At 39.5% G+C, this 14740-nt stretch overlaps 1 long non-coding RNA gene across 1 annotated transcript; it reads right to left on the minus strand.

The window, feature by feature from the left end:
• Window positions 1–6581: 6581 nt before the first annotated feature.
• LOC115462737 lies at window positions 6582–11409 on the minus strand. The gene is made up of 3 exons (XR_003940942.1): window positions 11323–11409; window positions 7331–7339; window positions 6582–6592 (listed from the first exon to the last, which is right to left on the minus strand). It is a non-coding gene; the product is annotated as an uncharacterized LOC115462737 (long non-coding RNA).
• Between the last annotated feature and the right edge of the window lie 3331 nt (window positions 11410–14740).

Consider the following 14740-nt stretch of genomic DNA (forward strand, 5'->3'; position numbering starts at 1 on the left):
CTACTGCCGGGGAAATACGTGCACCTAGCAGTAATTTTGAGTTTGGCACATGCCAAATCCCATGGTAGAAAATAAAATTTTCTATTTTCTACTGCGGGGGGCATTCCCAGCAGTGAACAGCAGCGCACCCATGTTGGCATGTGCTGCATGGTTACCGCATGAGTAGTGCTTGAGCCTTTACTTCTAGGTCAATGGGTGACGGTAAGTGCTTAAGCTATAAATAGACCCATTTCCCGGCCAATTGAAAAATAGCCTTTTTCCCAGCCACAGTAAAAAAAAAAAAAAGGCCCAGTGTGCACCTAAAAGACACACCCATGCTACCGCGGCCACTTTTTAATACAGCTTTGTAAAAGGACCCCTTACTGTCCTGTCTTAATATGTACAATACTGTTGTGAGTGGTAAGACCATGAAAGCATTTTGGGAACTGATTATTAAGTATTTTGAGCAGTGCTCAGTCATGTAACTACCAGAGTTCCATCTTTTTGTGTAGAATAGTTTTTCATCAATTAAAAAAAGAAGTAGACTTTTTAGATGTTGAATATGTTTGCTTGTAAAGACTGCAGTTGTTCATGTTTCTACCCTGATTAAACATTTCCTATTTTATACTAAGTAGATATCTTGGCGCTACAATTGTCTCCATTATGTCCTATGGGCTTGGGGAGTGTATATATTTGCAATAATATAGAAATGGGGTAGTCGCCTGACTGAGAATGTATTTTTGGCTTCTTGCCTTTAGTTTATGCCAGCACTGTGCCCAATTCCAGATGTTGGTGACATCTGCAGCATGATTTTACATGCTCAATAATGCAGTCTATTACTACTAATAATGTCTTTTCATAAAGCCAATAATATAGTACACAACAGAGAACAGTTCCAGGCCTACAACATCAATTCAAAGGGGAGGGGTCAATTCAGGATTGCCAAGATATATTGGCCTTCTCAACAGCATTTCCTCCTTTCTTTCCATTTATTAATCAACCACTATTCACGTGTTTAGAGCAGCATACAGCAGAAATATCATATGATTATTTTTATTCATCAGCAGTGGAAAATGTGGTTTTGCTGCACATATTTCCCTGGTGGAAATGAATGAAACACATTGTACTTCTCAATTCCTAATAGGAAATCATGGTTTCTGGTTGCCTAATAACCGCTTGAACTCCCCTGAAACTTTTCCATCCTGTGATATCTACAACATAAATAAAAAAGGTCAGTTTTCCTGAAGAGACATCTGCTGTCTGTGACTTGTCTGTCTGTCTGCAAGTGCATCTTGTAGGCCATATAAATACGCCATGATGATACTCAGCCAAGCAAAAGATTTCACTAACTCTGTATGCACAAAGTGAGTGAATTGATATGTTCGACTACTGCAGGTAATTGAAAAGGTTTGGTTTTTCATTAAATCCATGCTAATACAGTTGCATTATCTCCCAAGGTTACAAACAGACATGAGTATAATTATACGTATCTACTAAACTGCAGAACTGTTGAACTGCAGAAGATCATAAAAACAAGCGATTCATATACCCCATTTTACTGCCAGTCTTTTCAGTGCTATTTGTAGAGCTATTGTAGTCTACAGTCAGTTCCATGCTGCTTCATAACATCATTGCTAGGAAGGTAAGAGCAAAGATATCTTGAGCAATATAGTTTGATCTTTGTGTGCGTGGCTTACATACACTATCCTAATTTAACAACTTTAAGTATATATCATTTCAAACTAATCCCATGGGCGATTAGAAAAAAAGCCCAGTAATAGTTACCTTAGGGCTCCTTTTACATAGCTGCGGTAGCAATTCCCAGTGCGGCAAATGCGACAAAGCCAATTCAATTCCTATGGGCTTCATTGCATTTGACACGCAGGAATCACTACCACAGCTCTGTAAAAGGAGCCCTTAAATTTCATTTCAGTTTGTTTCATTTTATTAAACATATATACACCACCTTACCAAGTAAATCTTGTCCAAAGCCCTGTATGACATAAAAACATATTCAAGCAAGTGTAAAACCAAACCTCCAAAAAGCCTAAGAAGCACATAAGCCACAGTTCCCAAAAAATCAGACAACATAAATAACCTAGTGGACCCTTTTACTAAGCTATGTTAAGTGCTAACATGCACCTAATACAGCTTAAAATGGTGCATCGTGGGATATGCTTAGGCATTCTGTGGTAAGTGTCGAAAATGCGTGTGCTGTGGGCCCGATTCTATATATGGTGCCTAAAAATAATGTGTGCTAAGCAATTATACCTAAGCATATTCAGAATACTGCCCAAAAATCTGCACGCGGTATTTAGAATACACTTAGGCGTAGTTAATGCAACTGAATCTATGCACATCCATCTAAGCCAACAAAAAGCTGGTGTAAATCCTTGTGTGTAAATTTATGCACACTGGCAACATATTTTATAACAACACGTATAGATTTTGAAATGCCCATAACACTCCCATTTCCATGCCACTGATCACACCCCTTTTTGCCTGTGCGCATTAGAATTTAGGCACAGTACATTACAGAATATGCTTAGCAATGTACACACATAAATTCTAGTTTTTGCCAATTACTGCTTGTTATTGCTTGTTAATTTACATGTGTAGTTATAAAATACACCTAGATTTACCTGCAGAATTGCACGTAACGCTGAGCGCATTATATAGAATCTGGGGGTGTATGCTAAAAAACATGTTTACATTTTTTTGAGAGGGTGTGTTTGGAGGGTGCAGGAATAACGTGAGCCCTTATCACCTACAAAATGGGTGGCGGTAAGTGCAAATGCATTAATTTTTGTAATGGCTTGCTCTAATAGCCTTCAGATGAACAGCCACTCATTTGGAGTTCTGCATATGATACATGGACCCTGATGCAGAACATCGAAACTTTGGCCATTGTCGGATGTGGAACAGCTGCAAATGGGGTCTCAACACGTTTAAGTGTAAGCTCTTTTGTTGAAAGCTTTTTTCAGCCTATGATGATAGCGAGAACTCCTTTATCATGTAAGCAGTGTTGCTTGATTGGAGTCTGTTGAGGCTTTTTCCTCCCCTAAAAATTTTTGGTATGAAAATTGCATTAAGTGTATGTAATTTCTTTAGTACTCATGGAGAAAAGGATTATTATTATTATTATTTTATTTTTGGAAAGGGTGATGCCTGGCTACGGGGATGGATAGTGCCCACCTATATTAGCTTTGGGCCTACCCAAAATGTCAGGTCTGGCTACGCCACTGGTGCACTTGTGAGTCAGTATTACACAGCACTGCTAAAAAGGCATTCAACAACTGCATTGGAAGGAAGTGGAGTGTTAATTTTGATAAAGTTCCTTCAAATTAGACCAGGCTGTAATACTTGTCTTCTGACTGTGTCTCCAAGTATTGATCAAGGAAATATCTTTCTGAAACAATAGCTAAGAATGCTTTATTATCATTGTCATTATCTTCTGCATTGGAAGCAGTGCTGTCTAATCCATCACCAGTTCAAAACATATCCCAAATACTCATCAATTTCATATATTTATAGTTCATATTCGTCACAGCGATCTTTAACTTTACTAATAGTTGCACATTTTCCTTAAACGGGGATCCTCAGATTGTTTCACCAACTCCACCATCTGGGGAAAACCCCAATCTTATAGTGGTGGCACCCACTTCTTCATTGATCAACCCGTTTTTTTTTAAAGATTTTTTTCTCTATTTTTTTCATTTTCTTTAAATAATTCAATTCAGTTCAATTCAATTCATAATATTATTCTTCTTAAAGCAGTAATCCAACTTCATCCCATAACTTGTATACAACCAATATTGTTATACTACTTAGCTTTTTAGATAACTTGCAGCAGCGATGTTTCTCCCAGACCAAACCTCTGCCAACATGGCCAAGTTTTGATAATCTTCTTCAGAGAAGAGGCATGCTGAGGAGAAGAATATAATGCCTTTTAATTGTACATATAACGTTACCAATTTTTTCATAATAGTCTGTCACGCCATGATCTTACCGTCACTGAATATACTCCAACATACAGAGAAAAATGGCTGCGGTGTCCTACGCCAATACTAGCATTTAAATAAGGTACAGCTGTTTGTAAAACTCTGAATCTGATAGGACAACGTATCTCTTACTCCAACCAATAAGATGAGAGACCACCAGTCTACCTCTAAGTTCAGTCCGTGAAGTTGCAATGCCATTCATGTGACTAAAATGTAGGTGCACCCATTTAGGCCACCTAAAACCAGACCTAAATACCCACACCAAAGTTAAGTGCAGATCGGGTATATTCTATCATAGTGGGCATAGTATTTTGAAATGCCCACAACCTGCCCATTCTATGACCATGGCCATGCCCCCTTTTTGACTGCACACATTAGAATTTACGTGCACTGCCTTATAGAATACTAGTAAAAAAGGCCCGTTTCTGTTTGTAAGGAAACGGGCGCTAGCAATGGTTTGTTTTTTTTTTTTTTTTTGGTATCTGTAGAGTTGTTAGTAAAGTGTGTGTGTTTGAGTGTGTGTCACAGTGAGACACAGAGAGTGGAAAAGAGAGTGTGTGTGTGTGTGACACAGAGCTACAGTGTGCCAGAGTATGTGTCTGCGTGTGTGCATGACCCCCTCATTCTGTCAGATGTGCAGTTACCCCCACCTTGTGTGTTTGAAGTTCTGGGACCACAGGGGCGAGCAGTGAGTCTGAGTGTGAGTGTGTGTGTGTGTGTGTGTGAGAGTGTGTCTGTCTCTGTGTGTGTGTATTTGTGTGTGTGCATGACCCCTTCCTTCTGTCCGTGTTGCAGGGTCGTCCCCTCCCCCCCATGTGTTTGTATTTTCAGTAACTTCTCCTTGTTTTAATCCTGCGATTGTGCTCTTTTGTCCATGCCCTCCATCCATCCATGTGTAACATTTGTCCTCTCCCCTTTCCCTCTCATTCTGTTCTCTCCCCCCTCTCCATGTGTTTTTGTCTGTCTCCCCTTGAAGTTCCAGGCCCCTCTCTTTTCCTCCCCCCTTCCCTGCATGTGAGAGAGAACATGTGTGTGTGTGTCAGACAGAGAGTGTGTGTGTTTGAGAGTGTGTGTCACACAAAGAGTGAAAGACTGTGTGTTGTGTGTGTGTGTTTGTATGACCCCTTCCTTCTGTCTGAGGTGCAGGGTAGTTCCCCCCCCCCCCCCCCCCCTGGTTTTTCAGTTCCTTTTCTTTTTTTTTTTTTTAATCTCATGATTGTGCTCTTTTTTTTTCCTGCCCTTTCTCTCCCATAAGTGTACCTGCTGTTAGGAAAGTTGGTCCGTCTGCTAGGCTTCAAGCAGCTTGCGTTATAGTGGACCCATGCTGATACGCTGGAGGCTGTGTCTTCACCTTTGTTTTTGTTAGTGAGGGTCCAGAGGGCTGTTCAGCTTCCTGCTGCTTGCTGAGGTGCCCGGAGCCTGTGTGTTCACTTTTTTTTTTTTTTTTGGTTAGTGCAGGACTGGAGGGCGATTCAGCGATTCAGCCCCTGCTGAGTTGCCCGGAGGCTCTCTCTTCACTCTTTTGGGTTTCTTTTTTTCTTTTGTTACTGTGGGTCTGGTGCCTTTTTTTTTTCTTTTTTTTTGCACGTGCCAGCAGCCAGTTCCTGCCTTCAGCTGTGTTTGTTGACGTCATTGAGTTCGATGCTGCCTAGTAGACCACCTGCTGAGGGAGCCACGGTCCCAAGCATTAGAACGTTGGAGGTGAGTTTTATTATATAGGATGCCTAGAAAGTTGTGTGTGTTAATTCTAATTAAAGCCAATTAGTGTGGCTAATTGGTTAAGTACCAATTATCAGCACTGATTGGCTTATTAATCAATTAAGATCTGCATGCAACTTAAGGTGCCATATATAGAATTTGGGGGTAAGCGCATATCTATAAAGGGCACCCAACTTGGAGCACCATTTATAGAATAGCACTTAGTTTGCATTTTTGGGCATCCAAATTTGGGCACCATTTACAGAATTGAGTCCTATGTGTCTAAAGGCTGAATATCACTGCTGTGTGCCTATGTTTCAGCCTTGGCCTCAGAAAGCCCTTAAACCCACCCCACCTATACTATATAACGTTTGGCCATATGCCAATTTATGCAACCAAAAGTTATGTATTAGTTGCCTGGGACTTTTAATTTGAAGTGCTTATGAGGCTGGGATCTGATACCAATTGCATAAGTACTTTTGAATATCAATGTGGAGGACTATTACCTTCATAATATTATACTGTCACTTACCACATCCTCTATTTTTACCAATCGGTGTGAATTATCTAGATATTGTTGTATTTATTGACAAAGCAGAGGTGTAAGGTCAAAGGAAAAGACAGCAATGATACTCCCTAAACTCATAGTTCATACCAGATATTCTTTTCCAATCAGATCAACTGAAATAAGCAATTTAAATATGGTTTACTAAAATTGTTTCTTTAACTTTCTTTACAATTGCCCATTTTGGGGCAGATTCTATATATGGCACCTAAACAAAATCGGCACTGACTAAGCGTATTCTATAATCGGCACTTAGATTTAGGTGCCAAGTGTAGAATACACTTAGTTTATATTTCAGCATCTAAATCTACACACATCCATTTACACCAACGAAAACCTGGCATAAATCCTTGTGTGTAGATTTAGATGCACTGGGCCATATTCTATAACTAGGCATGTAAATTTCAGAATGCTCAAGAAATGCCCATTTTCCTATCCATAAATACTCCCCTTTCTGCCTGGGCACATTAGAAGTTTGGTGCACATCATTACAGAATATGCTTAGGGGTCCTTCTACAGATCCTCACTGGGTGGCAGTAAGTGCTCCCCGTCGCATGATTATCTTGGGGGGGGGGGGGTTACCTGTTGCAGTAAAAAGGGCCCTGGCATGTGGGGAAAATGGGCCCTGCCGATAATGCAAGGATCATTTTCCCGCAGCTTGGTAAAAGGACCCCTTGGTGACTTGTGTGCCTAAATTCTAATCAGTACCAATTAGTGCTCATTATTGCTTATTAAGTGCTATTATCAGCGTTCATTAACTTGTTAAGTTTGTTACGCACAGAAGAAATGGATCCTCAGGAGCTTAGCTGAGATTGGGTGGCAGAGCTGGTGGTGGGAGGCGGGGCTGGTGGTTGGGAGGCGGGGATAGTGCTGGGCAGACTTATACGGTCTGTGCCAGAGCTGGTGGTAGGTGGCAGGGCTGGTGGTTGGGAGGCGGGGATAGTGCTGGGCAGACTTATACGGTCTGTGCCAGAGCCGGTGGTGGGAGGCGGGGATAGTGCCCTGAAAATGACAGTTACAAATCAAGGTAAGATATACACAAAAAGTAGCACATATGAGTTTGTCTTGTTGGGCAGACTGGATGGACCCTGCAGGTCTTTTTCTGCCATCATCTACTATGTTACTATGTTATAGAATCCATGCCAATTTTGGCGCAGATCTCTGGTTGTGCTATATAGAATCCAGGGGTTTAGGGCAACATTTCTCTGCTGATGCACAAAAGTTTGTAGAAATTGGCATGTTTATGTTTATTGGTAGTTTCTTCACCACACTTTGCAGTAATTGCAGCAAGGCTGTTTAACAACTAATGAAGAGTTAGTGTAAGGAATACTAAATCTCTTCCAAGGCAAGAGATGAGAGACATCAAAGACTCAGATTGGGAAAGATGTTTAAAGACAGGGGGCTCAAGAGGCAAGTAAGGAGATGGGAGAATACAGAGGTGAATACCTGGTCTGCTACATACTCCCTATGTGCTTATTCTGGGAAGACCTAGCTAAAAAGGTGGGTCTTAAGGGCAATTTGAATTTATTGAAGGAGTCTTCAACATGAAGGGTGGGAGGTAGCAGGTTACAGAGAGTTGATGCTACATAAAGGAAGGCAAGCAAATGTAGCCAATGACTGAAGTCAATAAAACAAGAATAAAGTATTTATAGCCAATTGACTTGCCTCCAAAATAAAATCAGAAGATCAATTTATTATAGGATGAATTTCATAGATTAAAAATAATAAATGATTTCTTAGCCTGCTGACAATTTTGAGCTTGCAGATTTTTTATGCATGGTTATTCAAGCCTGCCACGTTTCTTTCTTGGATGTTAGTTCTGAATTAAATGTCAGAGAGAATGTATTCAGGAATAGGCAGGTCGTATGATGATTAGGATTTCACCTTAGCTAAATATATACCATTTGGATTTGAATCTAGTTTATCAAATATGAAACGGACCATTCACATAACTCCTCCTCCTTTAAAGTGGTCAGGGCATGTTGTAGGCTCCTATACTGCCTACTATACGTGGACAAACAGATAAACACACTCTTTTAAATGGAATAGTTTGATTCCAAATACACATTTTGTTTAAGCAAATATAGTTAGCTGTATTGACTCATATTTGTTCTTAACATATAAAATGAACTATGATTTCAGGATTACAAATTACTTATAATCAAATGAAGTCATCATTATCTAAAGGTCCAGATAAAATCATTAAAAGCGACCAGCCATTTAAAAGTCTATTATGATTATTGCACAGCATGAGATACAATGACAAATTGGTGCACTGAATATATTTAGAAATTAAAAAAACCCCTGTGATTCTTTGAACCCTCCTTTTAAGCACTTTTCTTTACTGGTGTTCATCAAGATGAGTAGGGATGTGTACAGGGCAAAAATTTAGAATTTTTGGCATTTTTTTCCTAATTTTTCTGGATATTTTTTGTATTTCATGTTATAATGCTAAAGTGTTTTAACTTAATTAGCAAGTTAACATATAAAATGATTTTGCATGTTATAAGACCTGGTATTCAATGGCACTGTTTGTCTGTCCTAATTAGATTGTAAGCTCTGTCGAGCAGGAACTGTCTCTTCATGTTAAAGTGTACAGCGCTGCGTACATCTAGTAGCGCTTTAGAAATTATAAGTAGTAGTAGGCACTCATATGAGTAGCAGAGGCAACACTTATATTTTCAGTGACATTATCCAGATAATGCAGCTAAAAAATTGTGCAGACTGCCCTGAAGCTATCTAGATAGTGCTGAGGCGGACAGTAGTAGAGCCTGGGCAGAAGGATTAGTTCCTGGAGAAAGGCAATATTCACTATTGGTGTCCTAATAATTATCTGGATAACTTAGGCGACAGAAAAGCTGTCCTAAGTTATCAAGATAGTTATATGAAAATGTTACTAAATATTACTGTTATCCAGGTAACTCCTGGCTTGCCTGTTATACTTGGATATTTAGTGCCGGCAAATACTTGAAGTGATACCATGAGTGGGGTTGGGTCATGGACACTGTATAGACACAGCCAAACCACAGTTAAAACAAAAAAAAACTGTTTATTGACGGGTTTAAACAACAGAAGCTTGTTCTCTTTATAGGCATGGCACTTTAATAGTGAAATAAAGCCTCTTGTAAGTCAGCTACAACCTTTACACAGGTCTGGCTTTTGCCAGGCCCCACAGCCACAGTGTGCACCAACTTGAAGTCAGTATTAACTAAGAAAGACCTGGCTCTAGTCTGTAGTCAGGAATCTCACAATGCTCCAATGAAAACTTTTTTCCTGGCTGAACATTCTATAGCTAGGCCTCTTAAGGTAGTCCTATGAGGAAGTGGGCTTAAGGGGGGATTGGAAGTTTTATACACACCTGGATATTAGTGATGACTAATAATATTTTTTACAAAATGAAAAATCCAATAAATGACATGGGAAAATTTAAAAAAGAATTTGCCTTGCAAACCTGAGTGATTCAAGGGTGCCTTAGTCCCTGAGATCATCAGCTAAAACTTAGCTGGAGATTTTAGGAAAGTTTTCAGCTGCAGCAGTTTATTCTGAAAGTAAAACAAACCTTGTTTAAAATCATGACATATGTCACAGAATGCAATTCCCTTGTTGCCAACAATATCGAATGCTCTGACCTCAAGGCCCTTGAAGGCCAATACACCACATTAGCCTCTTTAAGGTATCTGAATACCGATGAAAATTAAAAAACAACTTGTGGGACAATAGTGACTCCAGCCAGTTTATTAGTGGAACATAAACACAGAGGCATGATATGGTCGCATCTTCAATATGGTAATACCAGAGCCCAGCTGAGGAACAGGTTATTTTGAGATAGTCTTCACTGGACCAATATTGTTATCCTTGTGCCATCACCATCCAGCTGGATAGGCAGTATCTTAAAAGGTGGAGGATAAAGGATTTTTTTTTGTTTGTTTTACATTTATATCCCACATTATCCCAAGCAAACTCGGGTTCAATGTGGCTTGCATTTGAAAATACGGCAAGACAGTTATATTATGGGAGCAAATAGATGGATATATCTGAAACATTTAACAAAGTTGAGATTACCATATATACCCAACCGATGCTGCATGTTCAGAAATCATAGCCATATGTATAGACATGCACACACCAGAACAGGCATCCATATTCACATTTCAAAAGTACACAACGTCTTCTATAGAGTACATCCAAATTTTTATTTTCTCATTTCCATCTTCCAAAATTCTAGACATTAGATGTTAGATCAGTAGGACCCTAAGCAGTCCAAAACAAGTAAAGTCAGGAACAACACAGTTTATACCCTTAGGATTCACCAAAGCAAAACCATGTGCATGAAAGACTGGATAAATGAATTAAATCAAAGTCTAAAGCAAATGTAATATTTGGTACCAATAATGAAACAGTGGTGGGATATTCACATTGCAAGCTGCCTGAGCCAACAGATTTATTTTCCACTGAACATAATCAACTTTGTATGAACTTGGTGGCTAATAGTTTACTGAACTGAACAATGTTGCCACAATTAGGTTGACTCTGGACAGAACTTCTGCATGAAGGAAGCCTTTCCCTCATTATGTAATACCTCTCTGTGAAATAGTAATAAAAAAACAAAAAGGCAAGTGCATTTTTATAATATACCACTGCATTCCACAAAATAAAAGGAGCAAGTTCCCACATGCCATCTTCTTCTTTTGATGTAGGCACAGGAAAAAAAGATGTTAAAAGCTCCCATGTCTCAACCTAATTAATGATTTTCATTTTTTAAAATTCTACTTATAAATAATAAGTCTGATTGTTAAGCACCTGATTCTCATAACATGAAGTCTGTTTTGGTGAAAACATCTCTGCATTAATGAAGAGAATTCCTATAAACATCCCCTCCAAAAGACACAATGATTTACAATTTAGAACTAATTGCTACTCTAACCGATGAAACAAATACTTCCTCTGTGTACATCCTAATGCTGCACAAGCCAGCATGTTTGAAAATACAAGTGAAATCAAATAAAAAAGCTATCAGCAATAAAGAATGACAGCGGGATAGATCAGCTCATAGATTTGTTTACTTAGGAATCCTTTTACAGAGCGTCAGTAAACCCAATGCGGGTTTGCCGCTCGCTCTTCCGGGTCTACTGTCGGCCCAACTTGGCCACCGGTAGTAGTCCCGCCCCAAGTACGTGCCATTTCTGGAGGAAAAAGAAACCCCCTAGAAATGGCTTGCGCAGTGATAACCCAGCAGTAATCAGGCATTGCCGCGTGCTGCCCAGTTACTGCTGCGTTAGTGCGGGAGCCCTTGTTGCTACCTCAATGGGTGGCGGTAAGGGCTCCAAGCACATGGACATGCAGTAGGAGTTCTATTACTGCATGGCCATGCATGTCTGGGGGCTTTTTTATCCTCTGCAGTAAAAAGGGCCCTGATGCACGGGGAAAAAACCCTTTGTTTTGTGTAAATGGGGATGACGGATGTGTGGAGAAGAGGGAAAGGGAGTTTTATCTAATTGGCTTCAGCTTTATTGATGTCTCCTGTTCCTAATTAAACCTTCTTGGTCAGCTCTCCCCTTCCTGTGTGCACAATCTCGAATTTCTCCTTCTTCCCTTCCCCTTCCTCCTTTGCGGTCTGGCGGTGTGGTGAATTTTTTGTCCCCCCCCCCCTCCATTGCAGCACTTCTTGCATGCTTTCCCCCTGCAGGATCTGGTATTACTTGCTCCCTGAATTGCTGCCCTTCTTCAATTGTCCAGGCTGCCAGCAGCGTCAGTGAGGTAAGCACACTGCCTTTGGCAGCTCCAGATCCTCTCCCTCTGTTGCAGCATTCCACAGACAGGATATTGTAACAGAGGGACGTGTCAGGGGGGGTGGATGTGGGTGTTTCTGCAGTAATCAGGACAACTATATTACCACATGCTAACTGGTTAGCACATGGATAACAAATGAGCCCTTACCACCTACAAAATGAGTGGCGGAAAGTGCATACAAGCTATGTTTTTTTAATGACCATGCACTAATAGCAACATTAGCACATGGCCATTCATTGTTCTTTTTTAAAGGCCACTTTTACCATAGCTTAGTAAAATCACCCCTTTTTTCTTTATAAAAATTTCACAGAAAACAGCAAGGCAGATAATCCACAAAATCCAGAACAAAAGCAGAAGAAAGCAAATCAATACAAGATATCTGCCACCAAAAAGCAGCAGAGCACAGATGATTGTTCATCAACAGAAACATTTACTCAGCACATAAATAACACATTAAAACCCTGACATGACCCTGTATTGCCCACTTCTGGGCTGCACCAGGGGCTCAATAATAACTGTTAATAAATATATAAAAACAAGTTTGTAAAATCATACAAACAATTATTAAAGACAAAGACAGTAGCACCTTAGAAAGTTATTTGCATATGTATAGAGTATTAAATTAAAAGACTTTGGGACTCTTTTTCAAAAGCTATTGTAGTGGTGTATAGCCAGCTACAGTATTGTATTGTATTGTATTAGCAGATTTATATTCCGTACTGTAACACAAAGCTTCTAGGTGGATTACAATCAATAAGAGTTTCTCATACAACTCAAAAAAAGTTTTAAAAAATACAAGCTTTCTAATACAATATCATTACTATCTACCTCTCCCTCTTTTACAAAGCCGTATGGCGTTCTTCATCTGAGCACTTGAAATGTATGGCTTATTGCTTATTTTCTTTCTTTCTTTAGCTTTGAAGTAAGTAGATGACACCTCTAAAAGACAATGCTTAAGAATGCTGGCTCTTCTTTCTACCTCTTAGTCACATTATATTTTTTTTTATGTGAAAACATTTTACTTTGTATTCTATTTGGTGATATATAGAGCTCCTTTTACAAAGTCGTGCCAGTGATTCTGGAGCAGCAAATGTGGCAAAGTTCGTTGAATTCCTTTGGGTTTCGTCGCATTTGTGGAATTCCCTAATGTGCTATTGTCTTTGAGACCATTTTACTAAGGTTCTACTGTGGAACGTACTTAGGTGTCCCACAGTAGTTCTGGGATAGGCACATGCCAATCCCGTGCTAAAAAATATAAAATAATTATATTTTTAGCACAGGGGGTGTGTTTGTGGGCAGAGAGTAGGCATGCCCTGTACTAATCAGCAAATCACTGCATGCTGCTGATTAGCATAGGTTTAGTGTGAGAACCCTTGCTGCAGAGTAAATAGCTGGCGATAAGGGCTCCCACGCAAATGGCTAAATGCTAATTAGGAAATTAGTGCATAGCAATGGAAAAAAATGAAACTGTGGCCATTTTACCACCACACTAAAAGTGGCCTCAGTGTGTGGGAAATCCACCCACTAAAAATAGTGCAGACCACTTTTTTGCGTGGCTTAGTAAAAGGTCTCCTTTAACTATTTTTGTATGCTTTTATGATTTTACTAACTTGTTTTTTATGTGTTTATTAACAGCTATTATTGAGCTCCTGATGCAGCCCAGAAATGGGTGAAACATGTCTGTGTCAGGCTTTAAATTGGTTTTATATATGTGGTGAGTAAATATTTCTGGTGATGGACAACCTCCTGTGCCCTGCTGATTTTTGGTGATGGATATCTTGTATCTATCTACTTTCTTCTGCTTGTGTTTATAAAAATGTCTACCATTTTGCCCAGCACTGATGTCAGGCTTACTGGTCTGTAGTTTCCTGGATCATCCCAGAACCCTTTAAAAAAAAACTAGTGATACATTGGCCACCTTCCATTATTCAGATACTGTGGATGATTTTAATGACAGTTTACAGATTACCAATAGTAAACCTGCAATTTTATTTTGAGCTTTTTTAGTAACCTGAAGTGTATACTATCTGGTCCAGGTGATTTGCGGCTCTTAAAAGGGCATTTTTACTAAGTTGTGGTAAAAAGTGGCTTCGGTACACCCTTACCTGATTTTCTAATTTCTGTATTAACGGCCATGTGCTAAAGTTGCCATTAGCGTGCTGACATTTTTTTTTTTTATTACTGTGTGAGCACTTACTGCCACCCATTTTGTAGATGGTAAAGGCTCATGCAGTATTTCTACACTAACCAGTTAGTGCATGATAATGTAACTGTGCTTACTGGTTAGTACAGGAATATCTACTCTCTTTCCCCAGATGCACTCCTTCCCAAAAGGATAGCCTCTTACATCTTCCAGGTTCACCAAGATTTATTTCAGTTCCTCCGTATCGTCACCTTTAAATACCGTTTCTGAAACAGATAGCTCCCTTACATCATCCTTACTAAAGTTTGAAACAATTAATTTAGTCTATTCACCATGGCCTGTCTTCCCTCAGTGCTCCATTAACTCCTTTATGATCTTACGATCTGAGTCCTGCATAGGCTTTCTGCTTCTAATGCGCATAAAAAAGTTCTTGTTATGAGTTTTTGTTTTATAGCAAGTTTCTTTTCAATTTCTTTTTAAATCTTCTTTGTCAATGCCTTGTCTTTAATTTTCCAGTACTTATGCTGCATCCTGTTTTCCTTATTCGGATCTTTTTTTCCAATT

The sequence above is a fragment of the Microcaecilia unicolor genome, chromosome 2, assembly GCF_901765095.1.
Source record: "Microcaecilia unicolor chromosome 2, aMicUni1.1, whole genome shotgun sequence".
In the NCBI taxonomy this organism is placed as follows: domain Eukaryota; kingdom Metazoa; phylum Chordata; class Amphibia; order Gymnophiona; family Siphonopidae; genus Microcaecilia; species Microcaecilia unicolor.